Raw genomic sequence first — 22139 nt, forward strand, 5'->3', positions numbered from 1 at the left:
GAGGTTGGGGACAGCATCAAACAAGAAATTATGGAAGCATGCAATAAAGGTACAGCAGTTACCATGGGCAAGTTTAATCTACATGGAGATTGGACTTACCAAACTGGTAGCAATGCGGTGGAGAAGGATTTCCTGGAGTGTATTAGGGATGCTTTTCTAGACCAATATGTTGAGGAACCATCTAGAGGGCTGGCCATCCTAGACTGGATGATGTGTAATGAGAAAGGACTAATTAGCAATCCTGTTGTGCGAGGCCCCTTGGGGAAGAGTGACCATAATATGGTAGAATTCTTTATTAAGATGGAGTGACACAGTTAATTCAGAGACTAGAGTCTTGAACTTAAGGAAAGTTAACTTCGATGGTATGAGACGTAAATTGGCTAGAATAGACTGACAAATGATGCTTAAAGGGTTGACGGTGGATAAGCAATGGCAAACATTTAAAGATCACATGGATGAACTTCAACAATTGTACATCTCTATCTGGAGTAAAAATAAAACAGGGAAGGTGGCTCAACCATGGCGAACAAGGGAAATTAAGGATAGTGTTAAAACCAAGCAAGAGGCATATAAATTGGCCAGAAAAAGCAGCAAACCTGAGGACTGGGAGAAATTTAGAATTCAGCAGAGGATGACAAAAGGTTTAATTAGGAGGGGGAAAATAGAGTATCAGAGGAAGCTTGCCAGGAACATAAAAACTGACTGCAAAAGCTTCTGTAGATATATGAAGAGAAAAAGATTAGTGAAGACAAACGTAGCTCCCTCGCAGTCAGATTCAGGTGAATTTATAATGGGGAACAAAGAAATGGCAGACCAGTTGAACAAATACTTTGGTTCTGTCTTCACAAATGAAGACACAAATAACCTTCCGGAAATGCAAGGGGACCGAGAGTCTCATGGGAAGAGGAACCGAAGGAAATCCTTATTAGGCGGGAAATTGTGATAGGGAAATTGATGGGATTGAAGGTCGATAAATCCCCGGGGCCTGATAGTCTGCATCCCAGAGTATTTAAATAAGTGGCCATAGAAATAGTGGATGCATTGGTGATCATTTTCTAACAGTCTATCGACTATGGATCAGTTCCTATGGACTGGAGGATAACTAATGTAACACCACTGTTTAAAAAAGGAGGAAGAGAAAAAAACGGGTAATTATAGACCGATTAGCCTGACATCAGTAGTGGGGAAAACGTTGGAATCAATCATTAAAGATGAAATAGCAGCGCATTTGGAAAGCAGTGACAGGATCGGTCCAAGTCAGCATGGATTTATGAAAGAGAAATCATGCTTGACAAATCTTCTGGAATTTTTTGAAGATGTAACTAGTAGAGTGGACAATGGAGAACCAGTGGATGTGGTGTATTTGGACTTTCAAAAGGCTTTTGACAAGGTCCCACACAAGAGATTAGTGTGCAAAATTAAAGCTCATGGTATTGGGGGTAATGTACTGAAGTGATGGAGAACTCGTTGGCAGACAGGAAGCAGAGAGTCGGGATAAATGGGTCCTTTTCAGAATGGCAGTGACTAGTGGGGTGCCGCAGGGCTCAGTGCTGGGACCCCAGCTATTTACAATATACATTAATGATTTAGATGAAGGAATTGAGTGTTATATCTCCAAGTTTGCAGATGACACTAAGCTGGGTGCCTGTGTGAGCTGTGAGGAGGACGCTAAGAGGCTGCAGGGTGACTTGGATAAGTTAGGTGAGTGGGCAAATGCATGGCAGATGCAGTATAATGTGGATAAATGTGAGGTTATCTACTTTGGGGGCAAAAACAGGAAGGCAGATTATTATCTGGTGACAGTTTTGAAAAAAGGGGAGGTGCAAAGAGACCTGGGTGTCATGGTGCATCAGTCATTGAAGGTAGGCATGCAGGTACAGCAGGCAGTAAAGAAAGCAAATAGCATGCTGGCCTTCATAGCGAGGGGATTCGAATATAGGAGCAGGGACGTTTTACTGCAGTTGTACAGAGCCTTGGTGAGACCACACCTCGAGTATTGTGTGCAGTTTTGGTCTCCTGTTCTGAGGAAGGACGTGCTTGTTATTGAGGGAGTGCAGCGAAGGTTCACCAGACTGATTCCCAGGATGGCAGGACTGACATAGGAGGAAAGACTGGATCGGCTAGGCTTATACTCACTGGAATTTAGAAGAATGAGAGGGGATCTCATAGAAACTTATAAAATTCTGATGGGACTGGACAGGTTAGATACAGGTAGAATGTTCCCGATGTTGGGGACGTCCAGAACCAGGGATCACAGTCTAAAGATAAGGGGCTAGCCATATAGGACCGAGATGAGAAGTAACTTTTTCACCCAGAGAGTTGTGAACCTGTGGAATTCTCTGCCACAGAAAGTTGTTGAGTCCAGTTCGTTGGACATATTCAAAAGGGAGTTAGATGTGGCCCTTATGGCTAAAGGGATCAGGGAGTATGGAGAGAAGGCAGGGTGGGGTACTCAGGTTGCATGATCAGCCATGATCATATTGAATGGCGGTGCAGGCTCGAAGGGTCGAATGGCCTGCTCCTGCACCTATTTTTTATGTTTCTGTAAAAAAGAGTGTAAAGTTTCCTCTACACTACCCCATCAAACACTTGCAGGGCAGGTACAGCAATGATTAGACACAGAGTAAAGCTCCATCTACACTATCCCACAAGATACACCCAGGGCAGTTACGACACTGGTTAGATACAGAGTAAAGCTACCTCTACACTGTCCCTTCAAACAATGCCAGGGCAGGTAGTGTACGGGTTAGATACAGAGAAAAGCTTCCCCTACAACAACCCATCAAACGCTCACAGGGCAGGGAGAGCATGGATTACATACAGAGCAAAGCTCCATCTGCAGTGTCCCATCAATCACTCACAAGGCAGGTACAGCACAGGTTATGCAGAGAGTAAAGCTCTCTCTACACTGTCCCATCAAACACTCCCAGGGCAGGTACAGCACGGGTTAGATAGAGGAAAGCTCCCTGTACAGTGCCCCATCAAACACTCTCAGGGCAGGTATAGCACCGGTTAGATACAGAGTAAACCTCACTCTACACTGTCCCATCAAAGACTGCGAGGGCAGGTACAGGGTGAGTTAGATACAGAATAAAATTCCCTCTACATTGCTCCGTCCAAAATTCCCAGGGCAGGTACAGCATGGGTTAGGCAGAGAGTGAAGCTCCCTCTACACTATCCCATCAAAAGCTCCCAGGGCACGTACAGCACAAGTTAGATAAACATGTAAATCTCAGTCTACCTTATCCGATCAAACACTCCCAGTGCAGGCACAGCACGGGTTTAGATACAGAGTAAATCTCCTTTATTACAACAGTGACTACAATCCAAAAGTACTTCGTTGGCTGTAAAACGCTTTGAGAGGTCCGATGGTCTTGAAAAGCACTAAATAAATCCAAGTCTTTCTCTCTCGACATTGTCCCATCAGACACTGCCAGCCCATAATGAGCAAGGCTCAGGGAGGTTGGTTGCTAGGCACTGCAGTGATGTCATAAAGCAGGCCATTTAGCCCAGGTGGTCCTCTCCGTGTCCCTTTAAAGGTGGAGAGCTGGGACATCCTGTCTCAATACAAATCCCCCTGTTCATACTGAGAATCCCCGGGGAAGGCCCAAGGCCCTGAGTGTGGAACACAATCAAGGGGGAAAAGAGGAGGAGAGCTGGGATATCCTGTCTCAATACACATCCCCCTGTTCATACTGAGAATCCCCAGGGAAGGCCCAAGGCCCAGAGTGTGGAACACAACCAAGGGGGAAAGAGGAGGAGACACGGTACAGTGTGGGAGATGAGGGAGGAGTCTGCTCATTCCCAGGGGCAGATCAGACAAAGTGCTTTTGAGTGGTGGGTCCAGCAATGAAACTGAAACGAAACCGAAACGAAACCATAGGAATAAATAAAGATCCAATCCAAGGGAACAAACAATGGGTCACTGGGCAGAAATCACAACCAGCCCAAAATTATTCAATGGGCAAGCATCGATTGCTTATTGTGGGAAATTCCACACTTCAACCATCCATTGAGTGAAGAAGGGTTTCCTAACATCTCTCCTGAATGGCCTGGCTCTGATTTTAAGGTTATGTTCCCTCGTCCTAGACACCCCAAGCAGAATAACTTTCTCTCTATCTACCCAAGCAATTGCTTTCAAAATCCCACTAAATTCCCAGAGACTAGGTGGAGTATGGGTTAGATACAGAGTAAAGTTTCCTCTACACTGCTGCAGGGCAAACTTCAGTGTCCGCCTCGACCGTGCTGAGCAGCTTATCAATTAAAATTCAGCAGCAGTACGATCTGCCACTGCACTGAAAACTTTCCACCCGCAGCTCCTGATCAGCTTCAGGTTAAAGCTCCCTCTAAACTGTCCCATCAAGCACTCCCAGGGCAGGGACAGCACGAATTAGATACACAGTAAATCTGTGTCAGAGGAAACTGTACCCCAGTGACAGTCAGTGCCAGAGGAAACTGTACCCCAGTGAGAGTCAGTGCCAGAGGAAACTGTACCCCAGTGAGAGTCAGTGCCAGAGGAAACTGAACCCCAGTGAGAGTCAGTGCCAGAGGAAACTGTACCCCAGTGAGAGTCAGTGCCAGAGGAAACTGTACCCCAGTGAGAGTCATTACAATTCGAAATATCTTCAGTTATCAGCAACAAATTGCTTTAATATGGTGCCTTAAATGTAGTAAAATGTCCCAAGGCACTTCACAGCACCTTATCAAACAAAAATTTGACACCCAATCATGTAAAGAAATATTAGCACAAGTGACTAAATGCTTGTTCAAAAGGATAGGTATTAAGGAGTATTGTAGAGACGTTTAGGGAGGGAATTCCAGAGCTTATGGCCTCAGCTGCTGAAGGTACGGCCACCAATATTGGAGGGATGAAAATTGGGGCTGCTCAAGAGGCCAGAATTGGAGGAATGGAAAGATCTCTGAGGGTTGTAGGGCTGGAGGAGGTTACAGCAATAGGGAGGGGCAAGGTCCTGGACGGATTTCAAAACAAGGATGAGCATTTTGAAATCAAGGCATTGATGGAGCAGGGGCCAATGTAGTTCAGCGAGCTCAGGGGTGATGGGTGAAAGGAAATTGGTACAAGTTGGGATGAGAGGGCTGAGGACAGATTGCGTAGAATAGGCCTATATTCTCTGGAGTTTAGAAGAATGGAAGGTGATATAATTGAAACATATAAAATTCTTAGAAGGATTGACAAGGGCTGGATAGTCTCGAACTTTATTAGGATAAGAGATCTGCCATTTAAAACTGAGATGTGATATTCTTCACTTTTGTGAGTCTTTGAAAATCTCTATCGAATAGAGATCTTACTGAATGGTGGAGCAGATGGGAGGGGCTATACGGCCTACGCTTGCTGCTATTTCTTGTGTTCTTGAATAAGGATACGGGCAGGAGTGTTTTTGATGAACTTAAATTTACGGAGAGTGCATGGTGTGAGGCCGATCAGAAAAGCACTGGAGTAGTCCAATGTGGTGGTAAAAGAGGCATGGATGAGGGTTTGAGCGGATGAGGGTTTGAGCAGATGAGCTGAGGAAAGGGTAGAGACCACTGGTGTTAGAGGTGGAAGTAAACGTACTTGGTGATTGAGGGAATACGGGTTCAGAAGCTCATCCCGAGGTCAAGTACAATGCCAATCAATAAATTGCAACTCTCCATATCTGTGTTTCAGTATATTAGAATACTACATACCTCGAGTGATCAATACTTCAATATTCGTAGTTATCAATATATTTACTTATAATTCTAAATGTTCATGAATGAATAATTGATTCTATCGGTGATAGGTCGTGCTGGTATTTCAGATTGGTCTGTGCATCGTGATCAGTGAATTGACAACGTGCTTCCGGTTCAATCTTTCCAATGGCTTTCTCACCAGATGGGAAATATTTGAACATTGAGATCTGATGGTGTCGGTGTGAGTTCAGTCCCACCTAATGTAGAGACCGGTCCATCTGCTGGGCTCTGCCTCAAACTGGAGTCACCTCTTAGATCAAAGCCCTTTACTCTAAAACACACACAAGATTCACTGTGACTGTGTGTTGAGAGACAGAAACTGATCTCACTTCACATCCCATTGCACGGCCTCATGCTGGATAATTGTGCTCGGTGGTCACTCTCCCAGTCTCATTTCCTGCCTTACCTTGTAACCTGTGTGTACTGTCTACAGGACCGGTGTGTATCTGAGTAAATGGCACTTTCTCTTATCTTTCTCCCCAGTCGATCTATTGAAGCGCTTTCAATCAGAAGGGGCTCACTGGTTGGTGCTCTCAAAATCCTGTGCTGGTTCACCTGCTGTTGTTTCTCAGTCCACAATCCCTGTTTCCTTCCAGCTGTGGAACTTTCTCAATTACTCCGCCATTTACCGGGAGATCTAATTATGGCAGGGCAGAAAATTAGAAAAATATTAATGTTGTGAAGTGGAATGCAGTATAAAGTGTTTTTACAATGTTTCAGAAAAGTATATGTCCAGTATTTCTGTTTGATTCCGTCCTTTTCCTCAGATCTCTGTCCCGCTCATCTGGACTCTCAGAAAATCACCAGAATTCTCCCCGGGTTACACATTGTCTGATCTCACTGGGCCCATCCTTTCCGGGTTACACGCTGTCTGATCTCACCGGCCCTCCGGGTTACACGCTGTCTGATCTCACTGGGCCTCCGGGTTACACGCTGTCTGATCCCACTGGGCCCCCGGGTTACACGCTGTCTGATCTCACTGGGCCCCCGGGGTTACACACTATCTGATCTCACTGGGCCCCCGGGTTACAAACTGTCTGATCCCACTGGGCCCCCGGGTTACACACTGTCTGATCTCACTGGGCCCCCGGGTTACACACTGTCTGATCTCACTGGGCCCCCGGGTTACACACTGTCTGATCGCACTGGTCCCCCGGGTTACACACTGTCTGATCCCACTGGGCCCCCGGGGTTACACACTGTCTGATCTCACTGGGCCCCCGGGTTACACACTGTCTGATCTCACTGGGCCCCCGGGTTACACACTGTCTGAGCTCACTCTATCTCCCGCATGTCCCCAAACCCTGAGTTCCGGGGCTGTGTTCAGTTCGGTATTTTCCCTCACAGACGAACCGCACCCTCCCCGCCCGCCGGCCGAACGCTCTGCCCCAGCCCCAGCCGCCCACCATCAGTCCGGTTCCCTGCGGCCCCCCGTTCCCCACATTGTCCAACCGCTGCCCACAGCAAACTGCGCCGCATCCGGGGACTGGGGGTGTGGAGGCACCGAGCATGCGCACTGCGGCCACAGAGCGCGTTCCTGCAAAAATTAATGACTCTCAGAGCATCCGGACCGTCTATTAGCTGCACGCAGCAGATTGCCAGCCACTCCCACCAATAGGAGCCGGCAGCGCCACAGTGCCCCTGTGATGAAGGCGCGCTGGGCAGCTCGGGGGTCACGTGGCTCCTGATTTCAAAAATTGCTGCCGTTCAACCGTTGCCAGGAAACGTCATAGCCCCGCCCACAACCCACGTGACATCACATGTGGCGGTCGGTGCTGAGAGGCGGGACCGCTCGTAGTGCGCCTGCGCCGGACTCCCAGCTCACTCAATCGCACACTCCTGAAGTATTAATAATAACTTTTCTGTATAGAGCGCCTTTAACGGAGTAAAACGTCCCAAGGCGCTTCACAGCAGTGTTACAGAACACAACACATACATTTGACACCGAGCCACATAAGAACAAATTACAGCAGATGACCAAAACCTTGGTCCAAGAGGTAGGTTTTAAGGCGAGTCTTAAAGGAGGAAAGAAATGTCCAGATGCAGAGAGGTTCAGGGAGGGAGTTCCACAGCTTGGGGCCCAGCAGCTGAAGGCACGTCCACCGATGATTGAACAGTTCTGATCAGGAATGTTCAAGAGGGCAGATTTTGAGGAACGCAGATATCATGTGGCATTGTGAGGCTGAAAGAGATTAGAGATAGGGAGGGGCGAGGCCATGGAGGGATTTGTAAACTAGGATGAGAATTTTGAAATTGAGGCGTTGCTTAACCGGGAGCCAATGTAGGTCAGTGAGCAAAGGGGTGATCAGTGATCGAGACTAGGTGCGAGCTAGGACATGGGCTGCTGAGTTTTGGATGATCTCAAGTTTACGTAGGTTAGAATGTGGGAGGCCATTCAGAAGTGCGTTGGAGTAGTCAAGACGAGAGGTAACAAAGGCATGGATGAGGGTTTCAGCAGCAGATGAGCTGAGGCAGGGGCAGATGCGGGCAATGTTACAGAGGTGGAAACAGACGGATTTAGTTATAGAAACATAGAAAATAGGTGCAGGAGTAGGCCATTCGGCCCTTCGAGCCTGCACCGGCATTCAATAAGATCATGGCTGATCATTCCTTCAGTACCCCTTTTCTGCTTTCTCTCTATACCCCTTGATCCCCTTAACCGTAAGGGCCATATCTAACTCCCTCTTGAATATATCCAATGAACTGGCATCAACTCTCTGCGGTAGGGAATTTCCACAGGTCAACAACTCTGAGTGAAGAAGTTTCTCCTCATCTCAGTCCTAAATGGCCTACCCCTTATCCTAAGACTATGTCCCCAGGTTCTGGACTTCCCCAACATCGAGAACATTCTTCCCGCATCTAACCTGTGCAGTCCCGTCAGAATCTTGTATGTTTCTATGCGATCCCCTCTCATTCTTCAAAATGCCAGTGAATAAAGGCCCAGTTGATCCAGTCTCTCCTCATATGACAGCCCAGTCATCCCTGGAATCAGTCTGGTGAACCTTCGCTGCACTCCCACAATAGCAAGAACATCCTTCCTCAGACTAGGAGACCAAAACTGAACACAGTATTCCAGGTGAGGCCTCACTAATGCCCTGTACAACTGCGGTAAGACCTCCCTGCTCCTATATTCAAATCCCTTAGCTGTGAAGGCCAACATACCATTTGCCTTCTTCACCGCCTGCTGTACCTGCGTGCCCACTTTCAGTGACTGATGAACCATGACACCCAGCTCTCGTTGCATCTCCCCTTTTTCTAGTCTGCCGCCATTCAGATAATATTCTGCCTTCGTGTTTTTGCCCCCAAAATGGATAACCTCATATTTATCCACATTGTACTGTTATGCCGTGGATATGTGGCCAGAAGCTAATTTCAAGGTCAAATATGATGCCTAGGTTGCTTACATGTCTGGTTTAGCCTCAAATAGATGCTAGGAAAAGGGATGGAGTCAGTGGCTGGAGAACACAGTTTGTGGCGTGGACCAAAGACAATGGATTCGGTTTTCCCAATATTTAATTGAAGAACGTTTCTGTTCATCCAGTACTGGATGTTAGACAAGCAGTCTGACAATTTAGAGACCATGGGAGGGGTTGAGAGAAATGGTGGCGAGGTAGAGCTGGGTGTCATCAGCGTACATGTGGAACCTGACTCCGTGTTTTTGGATGACATCACCAAGGGGCAGCATATCGATGAGAAATAGGAAGGGGCCAAGGATAGATCCTTAGGGGAACACCAGGGGTAACAATGCGGAGGTGGGAGGAGCAGCCATTGCAGGAGATTTTCTGGTTAAGATTAGATAGATCAGAATGGAACCAGGTTAGTGCAGTCACACCCAGCTGGACGATGGTGAAGAGACGTTGGAGAAGGATGGAGTAGTCAACTGTGTCAAAGGCTGCAGGAGGACGAGGAGGGATAGTTTACCTTTGTCACAGTCACAAAGAATGTCATTTGTGACATTGATGAGAGCAGTTTCAGTACTGTGGCTAGGGCAGAAATCAGATTGAAGGGATTCAAACATAGAATTCCGGGAATTTAGGAGGAGGCAACACATTCAAGGACTTTGGAGAGGAAAGGGAGTTAGAGATGGGGCGGTAGCTGGCAAACACGGTGGGGACAAGGGTTGTTTTTTTGAGAGAGGGGTGATGACCGCAGATTTTAAAGAGAGAGGGACAGTTCTTCTTCGGCAGTCCCTCGGAGTCGAGGATGACTTGCTTCCACTTAATGAGTTCGCAGGTGACTGAAGTCAAATGCAGGACCTACAGTCTCTATCATAGGTGGAGCAGATATTGGTTGAAGGGACGGGTGGGTGGGTGGAGTGCTTGGGTTGTCGTCACTCCTTCCGCTGTTTGCGTTGGCTTCCACGTGCTCCCAGCGTGGAGACTCAAGGTATTCAGTGCCTTCCCGGATGTTTCTCCTCCACTTTGAGTAGTCTTGGGCCAGGGATTCCCAGGTGTTAGTGGGGATGTTGCACCTTTTCAAGGAGGTTTTGAGGGTTTCCCTGCAGTGTTTCCTCTGCCCACCTGGGGCTTGCGGAGCTCCGAGTAGAGTGCTTGTTTTGGAGTCTGTCCGCATGCTCGATACTAATGTGCCCGTCCATCGGAGTTGATTGAGCGTGGTCAATGCCTCGATGCTGGGGATGATGTCCTGAGCGAGAACACTGATGTTGGTACGCCTTTCCTGCCAATGGATTTGTAGGATCTTGCGGAGGCAGCGTTGGTACTTCTCCGGTGCTTTGAGGTGCCTGCTGTACGTGGTCCATGTCTCTGAAGCATATAGGAGGCAGCTTTATCTACTGCTCTGTGGACCATAAAGAAGACAATACTTGAGGAGAGAGAACCGATAACAATGTCAGCTAACATGGAAACCAGAAAGGGAAGTTGTGTGGTCAGCAGTTTAGTGGGAATAGGGTCAAGGGAGCAGGAAGTGGGTCTCACAGACAAGATGAGTGTGGAGAGGTCAAGAGGGGAGATCAGAGCGAAATTAGAGAAAGATGCGAGTTTAGAATTAGGGCAAGGGGGCACTTCAGAGGAACTTTGGGCTCGGGGAAGGAAGGGAACTGGAAGAAGCAGATGATTGAATGGTCTCAATCTTTGAGACAAGGAAGTCCATGAGCTCCTCACACGTTATTGGTGAGTGTGATGGAGACAGGGGAGAGGGGTTTAAGGAGACGGTTAGCAGTAGAGAATAGTAGCCGGGGTTTATCTTTGCATTCCAGAATGATTCTGGAACAGTGAGCAGTTTTTGCAGACAAGAGTAGGACCCGAGAATGCTTTATGTGGTCGAGCCAGATCTGGAGGTGAATGACTAAACCACTTATCCGTCACATCCGTTCAAGTCTGCGCCCCTTGGACTTGAGGGAGTGAAGTTAAGGGCTGTACCAGGGGGAACGGCCAGGGTGAGAGAGAGTAATAATAGGGACTGGGGCATCAAAGGTGGTAGTGAGGGTGTGGGTGAGCAGATCGGTGGCTGTGGAAATGTCGGTGAAAGGAGGGCCAAAGGCTGGACAGTTTGGAGTTGGTAAGTGCAGTTGTAAGAGAGTTTGAAGAAAGTGTTTTCCAGGGGGGGATGCAGAAGGAAGTAGATTTTGGTGGGGGAAGGGGGATGTGGGTGGAGAGCGATACAAGGAAATGGTCAAAGATGGCCGTATCTGTAATTGACACGGTAGGAATATCGAGGCCACGAGAGATGGCAAGGTCAAGGGGGAGGGTGTGAGTATGGGTTGAGGAGTTCACTTGAATTGAGATGGAGGTTGAAATCACCGAGGATGAGAAGTCACTCGGTGCAGAGGCTGAGGGAGGAGAGGAGTGAGGATATATCCACGATAACATTTTAATCTTACTTGGGAGGGCGATAGAGAACGAGAATTTTAAATGAGGTGAGAAGGGTGGAATAAGGTGAGATGTTCAAAGGAGGAGAAAGTGCCGGAGGAGTAGGGGACTGACCAAGGTATGATTTGATGATGAGAGCCACACCGCCACCACAGTGGTTTGGGCGGGGCAAGTGGTGGAAGGTATAGCCGGGAGGAGAGGCTTCATTTCAAGGTAATGTGTCATCATCCCTCAGCCAAGTTTCAGTCAGGGCCATGATGTCGATGCAATCATCCACGATAAGCTCATGGATGACAAGGGTCTTTTTTGCAAGTGAACGGACATTCTGCAAGGAGATGCATAGAGCATCGATGATGGCTGACCCACTGCAGCATCCACAGGGTCCGGGATTGGAGGGGTGAGTTGGATGGGAAGGAGATTGGCAAGGTTAGCCCCCCCCCCCCCCCCCCCCCCCCCCCCCCCGGGCAAACTGAGTGGCAATGTCGGTGAGAGGAGGATGGGACAGTTGGGGTTGCTGGTCATTAGCAGACAGTGACGACTGCCATGGTGGGCCCTTCGGCGGATGCCAAGAGAGGCACAGAGGGAAGCTGGAGGCTTGTCTCAAAGGGGGTCGAGCCTGGGATGGCGGCAGGAGAGTAGGGAGGTCGGAGAGTAATGAAGAGTTGGGATAGGGATTTGGGAGGGCAGAGTATCCGAGAGAGGAGAGCTGAAAGGCGACATGACGACAGGATCGGTCCAAGTCAGCATGGATTTATGAAAGGGAAATCATGCTTGACGAATCTTCTGGAATTTTTTCAGGATGTAACTAGCAGAGTGGACAACAGAGAACCAGTGGATGTGGTGTATTTGGACTTTCAAAAGGCTTTTGACAAGGTCCCGCACAAGAGATTAATGTGCAAAATCAAAGCACATGGTATTGGGGGTAATGTACTGACGTGGTTAGAGAACTGGTTGGCAGACAGGAAGCAGGCAGACAGGATTAACGGGTCCTTTTCAGAATGGCAGGCAGTGACTAGTGGAGTGCCGCAGGGCTCAGTGCTGGGACCTCAGCTCTTTACAATATACATTAACGATTTGGATGAAGGAATAGAGTGTAATATCTCCAAGTTTGCAGATTACACTAAACTGGGTGGCAGTGTGAGCTGTGAGGAGGACGCTAAGAGGCTGCAGGGTGACTTGGACAGGTTAGGTGAGTGGGCAAATGCATGGCAGATGCAGTATAATGTGGATAAATGTGAGGTTATCCATTTTGGGGGCAAAAACACGAAGGCAGAATATTATCTAAATGGCGGCAGATTTGGAAAAGGGGAGGTGCAACGAGACCTGGGTGTCATGGTTCATCAGGCACTGAAAGTGGGCACGCAGGTACAGCAGGCAGTGAAGAAGGAAAATGGTATGTTGGCCTTCATAGCTAGGGGATTTGAATATAGGAGCAGGGAGGTCTTACTGCAGTTGTACAGGACATTAGTGAGGCCTCACCTGGAATATTGTGTTCAGTTTTGTTCTCCTAATCTGAGGAAGGATGTTCTTGCTATTGAGGGAGTGCAGCGAAGGTTCACCAGACTGATTCCCGGGATGTTCGAGCAGCGTGAGTCCGGGGTGCGTGGTGAGGCCTATAAAGGCCCAACGTCGGAGGAGGAGCGGCAGTTCGAGCAGCGCGTCCGGGGTGCGTGGTGAGGCCTATAAAGGCCCAACGTCGGAGGAGGAGCGGCAGTTCGAGCAGCGCGAGTCCGGGGTGCGTGGTGAGGCCTATAAGGGCCCAACTCCAGCCGGGAGAAAAAGCAAAAAATAAGTAGAAAGAAATCAAAAGGTGACGTCACAGCCAAAGGGGCAAGTGATTGGCTGGTGATTGGTGAGTAGCTTTTCTTTTTCTTTTTTATATCAGTAAGTAAGCCGTTAACATTGTTGTCGCCAAATTAAGTGTATCTAAGGGTTAAGTCATGGCAGGAGGGCTTGGTCACGTGATATGCTCCTCCTGTACCATGTGGAAACTCAGGGACACTTCCGGTGTCCCTGACGACTACATGTGTGGGAAGTGTATCTGCCTCCAGCTCCTGACGGACTGTGCTGCGGATTTGGAGCTGAGGGTGGATTCACACTGGAGCATCCACGATGCTGTGAATGATGTGAGTAGCACGTGTAATGAGTTGGTCTTCCCGCAGGTGAAGGGTTCACAGCCAGCTAGGGAAGGGAAGACCAGCAGGAAGAGCAGTGCAAGGAAGGTAGTGCAGAGGTCCCCTGCGGTCATCCCCTCCAAAACAGATACACTGCTTTGAGTACTGTTGAGGGGGATGACTCATCAGGGGAGGGCAGCATCAGCCAAGTTCATCGCACCGTGGCTGGCTCTGCTGCACAGGAGGGCAGGAAAAAGAGTGGGAGAGCGATAGTGATAGGGGATTCAATAGTAAGGGGAATAGATAGGCGTTTCTGCGGCCGCAACCGAGACTCCAGGATGTTATGTTGCCTCCCTGGTGCAAGGGTCAAGGATGTATCAGAGCGGGTGCAGGACATTCTGAAAAGGGAGGGAGAACAGCCAGTTGTCGTGGTGCACATTGGCACCAACGACACAGGTTTAAAAAAAAGGGATGAGGTCCTACGAGACGAATTTAAGCAGCTAGGAGCTAAATTAAAACGTAGGACCTCAGAAGTAGTAATCTCTGGATTGCTACCAGTGCCACGTGCTAGTCAGAATAGGAATCGCAGGATAGTTCAGATGAATACGTGGCTTGAGCAGTGGTGCAGCATGGAGGGATTCAAATTCCTGGTGCATTGGAACCGGTTCTGGGGGAGGTGGGACCAGTACAAACCGGACGGTCTGCACCTGGGCAGGACTGGAACCAATGTCCAAGGGGCAGTGTTTGCTAGTGCTGTTTGGGAGGAGTTAAACTAATTTGGCAGGGGGATGGGAACTAATGCAGGGAGACAGAGGGAAACAAAATGGAGACAGAAGCAAAAGACAGAAAGGAGATGAGTAAAAGTGGAGGGCAGAGAAACCCAAGGCAAAAAATAAAAAGGGCCAATTTACAGCAAAATTCTAAAGGGTCAAAGTGTAATAAAAAGGCAAGCCTGAAAGCTCGGTGCCTCAATGCGAAGAGTATTCGGAACCCAGGAGAGGGCTCTGAGCTAGTTAGAGTGGGTGAGAGCGCAGATGAACAGGACCCCAAGAAAGAATGCAAAAGGCAGGAGGCAACAGAGCAGAGTAGCACTGGGGTAAGTGTAAACCACAAGGTGATAGGAAGGGACAATATGTATGAATATAAAGGGGCTGCAGGAGGGGTCAAAACAAAGAATCATGGTTTAAAAACTAGTATTAAAACACTTTACCTCAATGCACGCAGCATTCGAAATAAAGTAAATGAGTTGACGGCACAAATCATTACAAATGGGTATGATTTGGTGGCCATTACAGAAACGTGGTTGCAGGGTGGCCAAGACTGGGAATTAAACATACATGGGTATCTGAAAATTGGGAAGGATAAACAAGAAGGGAAAGGAGGTGGGGTAGCTCTGTTAATAAAGGATGATATCAGGGCAGTTGTGAGAGATGATATTGGCTCTAATGAACAAAATATTGAATCATTGTGGGTGTAGATTAGAGATAGTAAGGGGAAAAAGTCACTGGTGGGCGTAGTTTATCGGCCCCCAAATAATAACTTCTCGGTGGGGCGGCCAATAATCAAGGGAATAATAAAGGCATGTGAAAAAGGAATGGCAGTAATCATGGGGGGTTTTAACCTACATATCGATTGGTCAACTCAAATCGCACGGGGTAGCCTGGAGGAGCAATTCATTGAATGCATACGGGATTGTTTCTTAGAACAGTATGAAACAGAACCTACAAGGGAGCAAGCTATCTTAGATCTGGTCCTGTGTAATGAGACAGGAAATATAAACAATCTCCTAGTAAAAGATCCTCTCAGAATGAGTGATCACAGTATGGTTGAATTTGTAATATAGATTGAGGGTGAGGAAGTAGTGTCTCAAACGAGCATACTATGCTTAAACAAAGGGGACTACAGTGGGATGAGGGCAGAGTTGGCTAAAGTAGACTGGGAACACAGACTAAACGGTGGCACAATTGAGGAACAGTGGAGGACTTTTAAGGAGCTCTTTCATAGTGCTCAACAAAATATATTCCAGTGAAAAAGAAAGTCGGTAAGAGAAGGGATAACCAGCCGTGGATAACCAAGGAAATAAAGGAGAGTATCAAATCTCGGGATTGCTACCAGTGCCACGTGATAGTCAGAGTAGGAATCGCAGGATAGCGCAGATGAATACGTGGCTTGAGCAGTGGTGCAGCAGGGAGGGATTCAAATTCCTGGGGCATTGGGACCGGTTCTTTGGGAGGTGGGACCAGTACAAACCGGACGGTCTGCACCTGGGCAGGACCGGAACCAATGTCCTAGGGGGAGTGTTTGCTAGTGCTGTTGGGGAGGATTTAAACTAATATGGCAGGGGGATGGGAACCAATGCAGGGAGACAGAGGGAAACAAAAAGGAGACAAAAGCAAAAGACAGGAAGGAGATGAGGAAAAGTGGAGGGCAGAGAAACACAAGGCAAAGAACAAAAAGGGCCACTGTACAGCAAAATTCTAAAAGGACAAAGGGTGTTAATAAAACAAGCCTGAAGGCTTTGTGTCTTAATGCAAGGAGTATCCGCAATAAGGTGGATGAATTAATTGTGCAAATAGATGTTAACAAATATGATGTGATTGGGATTACGGAGACGTGGCTCCAGGATGATCAGGGCTGGGAACTCAACATTCAGGGGTATTCAACATTCAGGAAGGATAGAATAAAAGGAAAAGGAGGTGGGGTAGCATTGCTGGTTAAAGAGGAGATTAATGCAATAGTTAGGAAAGACATTAGCTTGGATGATGTGGAATCTATATGGGTAGAGCTGCAGAACACCAAAGGGCAAAAAACGTTAGTAGGAGTTGTGTACAGACCTCCAAACAGTAATAGGGATGTTGGGGAGGGCATCAAACAGGAAATTAGGGGTGCATGCAATAAAGGTGTAGCAGTTATAATGGGTGACTTTAATATGCACATAGATTGGGCTAGCCAAACTGGAAGCAATACGGTGGAGGAGGATTTCCTGGAGTGCATAAGGGATGGTTTTCTAGACCAATATGTTGAGGAACCAACTAGGGGGGAGGCCATCTTAGACTGGGTGTTGTGTAATGAGAGAGGATTAATTAGCAATCTCATTGTGCGAGGCCCCTTGGGGAAGAGTGACCATAATATGGTGGAATTCTGCATTAGGATGGAGAATGAAACAGTAATTTCAGAGACCATGGTCCAGAACTTAAAGAAGGGTAACTTTGAAGGTATGAGGCGTGAATTGGCTAGGATAGATTGGCGAATGATACTTAAGGGGTTGACTGTGGATGGGCAATGGCAGACATTTAGAGACCGCATGGATGAATTACAACAATTGTACATTCCTGTCTGGCGTAAAAATAAAAAAGGGAAGGTGGCTCAACCGTGGCTATCTAGGGAAATCAGGGATAGTATTAAAGCCAAGGAAGTGGCATACAAATTGGCCAGAAATAGCAGCGAACCTGGGGACTGGGAGAAATTTAGAACTCAGCAGAGGAGGACAAAGGGTTTGATTAGGGCAGGGAAAATGGAGTAGGAGAAGAAGCTTGCAGGGAACATTAAGGCGGATTGCAAAAGTTTCTATAGGTATGTAAAGAGAAAAAGGTTGGTGAAGACAAACGTAGGTCCCCTGCAGTCAGAATCAGGGGAAGTCATAACGGGGAACAAAGAAATGGCAGACCAATTGAACAAGTACTTTGGTTCGGTATTCACTAAGGAGGATACAAACAACCGTCCGGATATAAAAGGGGTCAGAGGGTCTAGTAAGGAGGGGGAACTGAGGGAAATCTTTATTAGTCGGGAAATTGTGTTGGGGAAATTGATGGGATTGAAGGCCGATAAATCCCCAGGGCCTGATGGACTGCATCCTAGAGTACTTAAGGAGGTGGCCTTGGAAATAGCGGATGCATTGACAGTCATTTTCCAACATTCCATTGACTCTGGATCAGTTCCTATCGAGTGGAGGGTAGCCAATGTAACCCCACTTTTTAAAAAAGGAGGGAGAGAGAAAACAGGGAATTATAGACCGGTCAGCCTGACCTCAGTAGTGGGTAAAATGATGGAATCAATTATTAAGGATGTCATAGCAGTGCATATGGAAAATGGTGACATGATAGGTCCAAGTCAGCATGGATTTGTGAAAGGGAAATCATGCTTGACAAATCTTCTGGAATTTTTTGAGGATGTTTCCAGTAAAGTGGACAAAGGAGAACCAGTTGATGTGGTATATTTGGACTTTCAGAAGGCTTTCGACAAGGTCCCACACAAGAGATTAATGTGCAAAGTTAAAGCACATGGGATTGGGGGTAGTGTGCTGACGTGGATTGAGAACTGGTTGTCAGACAGGAAGCAAAGAGTAGGAGTAAACGGGTACTTTTCAGAATGGCAGGCAGTGACTAGTGGAGTGCCGCAAGGTTCTGTGCTGGGGCCCCAGCTGTTTACATTGTACATTAATGATTTAGACGAGGGGATTAAATGCAGTATCTCCAAATTTGCGGATGATACTAAGTTGGGTGGCATTGTGAGCTGCGAGGAGGATGCTATTAGGCTGCAGAGTGACTTGGATAGGTTAGGTGAGTGGGCAAATGCATGGCAGATGAAGTATAATGTGGATAAATGTGAGGTTATCCACTTTGGTGGTAAAAACAGAGAGACAGACTATTATCTGAATGGTGACAGATTAGGAAAAGGGAAGGTGCAACGAGACCTGGGTGTCATGGTACATCAGTCATTGAAGGTTAGCATGCAGGTACAGCAGGCGGTTAAGAAAGCAAATGGCATGTTGGCATTCATAGCGAGGGGATTTGAATACAGGGGCAGGGAGGTGTTGCTACAGTTGTACAGGGCCTTGGTGAGGCCATACCTGGAGTATTGTGTACAGTTTTGGTCTCCTAACTTGAGGAAGGACATTCTTGCTATTGAGGGAGTGCAGCGAAGGTTCACCAGACTGATTCCCGGGATGGCGGGACTGACCTATCAAGAAAGATTGGATCAACTGGGCTTGTATTCACTGGAGTTCAGAAGAATGAGAGGGGACCTCATAGAAACGTTTAAAATTCTGACGGGTTTAGACAGGTTAGATGCAGAAAGAATGTTCCCAATGTTGGGGAAGTCCAGAACCAGGGGTCACAGTCTGAGGATAAGGGGTAAGCCATTTAGGACCGAGATGAGGAGAAACTTCTTCACCCAGAGAGTGGTGAACCTGTGGAATTCTCTACCACAGAAAGTAGTTGAGGCCAATTCACTAAATATATTCAAAAGGGAGTTAGATGAAGTCCTTACTACTCGGGGGATCAAGGGTTATGGCGAGAAAGCAGGAAGGGGGTACTGAAGTTTCATGTTCAGCCATGAACTCATTGAATGGCGGTGCAGGCTAGAAGGGCTGAATGGCCTGCTCCTGCACCTATTTTCTATGTTTCTATGTTTCTAAAAACCAATGCCTATAATGTGGCCAAGGTTAGTGGGAAACTAGAAGATTGGGAAAATTTTAAATGACAGCAAAGAATGACAAAGAAAGCAATAAAGAAAGGCAAGATAGATTACGAAAGTAAACTTGCGCAAAAGATATAAACAGATAGTAAAAGCTTTTACAGATATATAAAACGGAAGAGAGTGACTAAAGTAAATGTTGGTCCTTCAAAGATGAGAAGGGGGATTTAACAATGGGAAAAGTGGAAATGGCTGAGACCTTAAACAATTATTTTGCTTCGGTCTTCACAGTGGAAGACACAAAAACCATGCCAAAAATTGCTGGACATTGGAATATGGGAAGAGAGGACCTTGAGACATCACTATCACTAGGGAGGTAGTGCTGGACAGGCTAATGGGACTCAAGGTGGACAAGTCCCCTGGTCCTGATGAAATGCATCCCAGGGTATTAAAAGAGATGGCGAAAGTTATAGCAGATGCATTTGTTATAATCTACCAAAATTCTCTGGAATCTGGGGAGGTACCAGCAGATTGGAAAGCAGCTAATGTAACACCTCTGTTTTTAAAAAAAAAAGGGGGCAGACAAAAGCCAGATAACTATAGGCCGGTTAGTTTAACAGCTGTAGTGGGGAAAATGCTTGAAGCTATCATTAAGGAAGAAATAGAGGGACATCTAGATAGGAATAGTGCAATCAAGCAGACGCAACATTGATTCATGAAGGGGAAATCATGTTTAACTAATTTACTGGAATTCTTTGAGGATATAACGAGCATGGTGGATAGTGGTATACCGACGGATGTGGTGTGTTTAGATTTCCAAAAGGCATTCGATAAGGTGCCACACAAAAGGTTACTGCAGAAGATAAAGGTACGCGGAGTCAGAGGAAATGTATTAGCATGGATCGAGAATTGGCTGGCTAACAGAAAGCAGAGAGTCGGGATAAATGGGTCCTTTTCGGGTTGGAAATCGGTGGTTCGTGGTGTGCCACAGGGATCAGTGCTGGGACCACAACTGTTTACAATATACATAGATGACCTGGAAGAGGGGACCGAGAGTAGTGCAACAAAATTTGCAGATGACACAAAGATTAGTGGGAAAGCGGGTTGTGTGGAGGACACAGAGAGGCTGCAAAGAGATTTAGATAGGTTAAGTGAATGGGCTAAGGTTTGGCAGATGGAATACAATGTCGGAAAATGTGAGGTCATCCACCTTGGGGGAAAAAAAATAGGTAAAAGGGAATATTATTTGAATGGGGAGAAATGACAACATGCTGCGGTGCAGAGGGACCTGGGGGTCTTTGTGCATGAAACCCAAAAAGTTAGTTTGCAGGTGCAGCAGGTAATCATGAAGGCAAATGGAATGTTGGCCTTCATTGCGAGAGGGATGGAGTACAAAAGCAGGGAGGTCCTTCTGCAACTGTATAGGGTATTGGTGAGGCCGTACCTGGAGTACTGCGTGCAGTTTTGGTCACCTTACTTAAGGAAGGATATACTAGCCTTGGAAGGGGTACAGAGACGATTCACTAGGCTGATTTCGGAGATGAGGGGGTTACCTTATGATGATAGATTGAGTAGACTGGGTCTTTACTCGATTGAGTTCAGAAGGATGAGTGTTGATCTTATAGAAACATTTAAAATAATGAAAGGGATAGACAAGATAGAGGCAGAGAGGTTGTTTCCACTGGTCGGGGAGACTAGAACTAGGGGGCACAGCCTCAAAATACAGAGGAGCCAATTTAAAACCGAGTTGAGAAGGAATTTCTTCTCCCAGAGGGTTGTGAATTTGTGGAATTCTCTGCCCAAGGAAGCAGTTGAGGCTAGCTCATTGAATGTATTCAAATCACAGATAGATAGATTTTTAACCAATAAGGGAATTAAGGATTACGGGGAGCGGGCGGGTAAGTGGAGCTGAGTCCACGGCCAGATCAGCCATGATCTTTTTGAATGGCGGAGCAGGCTCGAGGGGTTAGATGGTCTACTCCTGTTCCTAATTCTTATGTTCTTATGTATGAGAGACTGAATCAATTGGGCCTTTATTCACTGGAATTTAGAAGGATGAGAGGGGATCTCATAGAGACATATAAGATTCTGATGGGACTGGACAGGTTAGATGCGGGTAGAATGTTCCCGATGTTGGGGAAGTCCAGAACCAGGGGACATTGTCTTAGGATAAGGGGTCGGCCATTTAGGACTGAGATGAGAAGAAACTTCTTCACTCGGAGAGTTGTTAACCTGTGGAATTCCCTACCGCAGAGAGTTGTTGATGCCAGTTCATTGGATATATTCAAGAGGGAGTTAGATATGGCCCTTATGGTTAAGGGGATCAAGGGTATGGAGAGAAAGCAGGAAAGGGGTGCTGAGGGAATGATCAGCCATGATCTTGTTGAATGGTGGTGCAGGCTCGAAGGGCCGAATGGCCTACTCCTGCACCTATTTTCTATGTTTCTATGACAGGAAAGACTGGTCAGGGAGGGATAGCTAGAAAAGAAAAAGTGGGAGAAGGAAGTGGAACTCGAAGGGAAATGGCTCTGGTCCGAAGTGGCAGCAAATAGACACAGGAAAAAAAAACTCAGTTTACACAGTGACTTGGAAATACTACAATAGGGATTCTACAATAGTGCAATCAGTATAATCAAGATCAATTATATTGAAACAAAATTGATTAATATATAGATCAATTATAAGTAAACTTAAAATCAGAATTTAAGTAATTGAAAAGTTGAATCAGTCTCGAGCTGTCTCATTAAATCAGTAAATCAATTCTCGGGTAGATCAAAAGGCACAATGACAAGTAATCATTCCAAAGACCGTTGATCCAACTTCTGTCCTGTGATTGTATGAACTGATGCTCTCCACTCTCTATCCTGTGATTGTATGAACTGATGCTCTCCACTCTCTGTCCTGAGATTGTATGAACTGATGCTCTCCACTCCCTGTCCTGTGATTGTATGAACTGATGCTCCCCACTCTCTGTCCTGTGATTGTATGAACTGGTGCTCTCCACTCACTGTCCTGTGATTGTATGAACTGATGCTCTCCACTCTCTGTC

At 46.9% G+C, this 22139-nt stretch overlaps 2 protein-coding genes across 8 annotated transcripts in view; one reads left to right on the top strand and one right to left on the bottom strand.

Annotated features, from left to right (window-relative positions):
* LOC139273501 (zinc finger protein 436-like) overlaps positions 1-7226 on the bottom strand; it is a 53737-nt gene extending 46511 nt beyond the window's left edge. For 3 of the 7 annotated variants that reach the window (XR_011595144.1, XR_011595146.1, XM_070890405.1), the window contains exons 1-2: positions 7140-7226; positions 6140-6370 (exon numbers count right to left, since the gene is read on the bottom strand). The gene's annotated coding sequence lies outside the window, so the exon portion shown is untranslated. The other 4 variants (XR_011595145.1, XM_070890404.1, XM_070890406.1 and 1 more) reach the window with 3 other exon arrangements.
* Positions 1-22139, top strand: part of LOC139273549 (zinc finger protein 850-like) — a 700279-nt gene that overhangs the window by 240296 nt on the left and 437844 nt on the right. The gene's annotated exons all lie outside the window — the stretch shown is intronic.

Source organism: Pristiophorus japonicus, chromosome 9, assembly GCF_044704955.1.
Source record: "Pristiophorus japonicus isolate sPriJap1 chromosome 9, sPriJap1.hap1, whole genome shotgun sequence".
NCBI classification, from domain to species: domain Eukaryota; kingdom Metazoa; phylum Chordata; class Chondrichthyes; family Pristiophoridae; genus Pristiophorus; species Pristiophorus japonicus.